The following is a 1,773-nucleotide window of genomic DNA, read 5'->3' on the forward strand; positions in this document are numbered from 1 at the left end:
TTCGAGACGACCTCACCCGGCTCTAGCCGCGAGGATCGGAGGCAACGGCCGTCTCCTTAAGCTAAGGCCGGACGAAAATCTGCGGATGCGGTCCATCCAAGGCAGACGGAGGTACCGGCCGCCTCGGTAAACAATGCCCGGGCAAAAATCTGCGAACGGCCCGTCAAGGGTTCTGTCTCATCCAAGAAAGGGGTACCGGCCGCCTCAGAGGCCGGAGCGAAGGGGGCGAAAGGCTGTCGATGGGGAAGGATCGGGGCCACGGCTAATCTAGCGATGCCCGCGTCGGGCGGTCACTCCGACGAATGAGCGGGCCGAATCCGGCGCGAGGCGGCCTTCAGGCACGTGGTTCGAGACGACCTCACCCGGCTCTAGCCCGGAGGATCGGAGGCAACGGCCGTCTCCTTAAGCTAAGGCCGGACGAAAATCTGCGGATGCGGTCCATCCAAGGCAGACGGAGGTACCGCCGCCTCGGTAAACAATGCCCGGGCAAAAATCTGCGAACGGCCCGTCAAGGGTTCTGTCTCATCCAAGAAAGGGGTACCGGCCGCCTCAGAGGCCGGAGCGAAGGGGGCGAAAGGCTGTCGATGGGGAAGGATCGGGGCCACGGCTAATCTAGCGATGCCCGCGTCGGGCGGTCACTCCGACGAATGAGCGGGGCCGAATCCGGCGCGAGGCGGGCCTTCAGGCACGTGGTTCGAGACGACCTCACCCGGCTCTAGCCCGGAGGATCGGAGGCAACGGCCGTCTCCTTAAGCTAAGGCCGGACGAAAATCTGCGGATGCGGTCCATCCAAGGCAGACGGAGGTACCGGCCGCCTCGGTAAACAATGCCCGGGCAAAAATCTGCGAACGGCCCGTCAAGGGTTCTGTCTCAATCCAAGAAAGGGGTACCGGCCGCCTCAGAGGCCGGAGCGAAGGGGGCGAAAGGCTGTCGATGGGAAGGATCGGGGCCACGGCTAATCTAGCGATGCCCGCGTCGGGCGGTCACTCCGACGAATGAGCGGGGCCGAATCCGGCGCGAGGCGGCCTTCAGGCACGTGGTTCGAGACGACCTCACCCGGCTCTAGCCCGGAGCGAAAAAACACTCTTATAACCTGACCGACATGCGCCCATGACCCGCCTTGGTAGGGCCCCCCACCGGCCCCGGCTACCGCCGGCGTTGGGTGGACGGTTCCTCCCCACTTGCGGGTCGCACTCCAGCGCTACGGCCGCCGCGCGAGCGCGCGCCCCGCGCCGCCCGCGCAGGGCCTAGCGCGAACCGTACGGCAGCGAAACCGAGACGCCCCGGCTCAACCTCACCCAGAGGCCATCCACGGAGGCCGAGCGCGCGATCCGACTTGCGGCACGCCACGTGGGCGTCCGCCGGCCGCGCCGGTCGACCGCGAAACCGATTTCTCAAAGACCAAGCCCGAGTCCCAACCTCCGCACATATCCGCACACGCCTTCCCGACCACCGCGAAGCGGGAGGCGTCTATCGTGGCCGCCGGGGCGTATGACCCCTCGCGTGAGGCGTGCGGGCTCGGGGGGGCCGCAACGACCGAGTCTGACTCGGACGGGGCGCAGCTTCCCTCCCGGTCGCAGCATCAGCGCCGAACGCGCGAGACGTCACCAGCCCCCCGGAACGGTTCGTCGGGGAGCGCGGCAATGGCCCACATCTCACCTCGCCAGCCGGCCGCAGCGGGCCGCGCCGAACCGAGTCCTGACTCGGGGTGCGCACAGTCCCGTCTGGGTCACGGAGGCGACGAGCTGTGACCGCCACCGTCGCCCCTTCGTC

The sequence above is a fragment of the Syngnathus scovelli genome, unplaced genomic scaffold, assembly GCF_024217435.2.
Source record: "Syngnathus scovelli strain Florida unplaced genomic scaffold, RoL_Ssco_1.2 HiC_scaffold_190, whole genome shotgun sequence".
In the NCBI taxonomy this organism is placed as follows: Eukaryota; Metazoa; Chordata; class Actinopteri; order Syngnathiformes; family Syngnathidae; genus Syngnathus; species Syngnathus scovelli.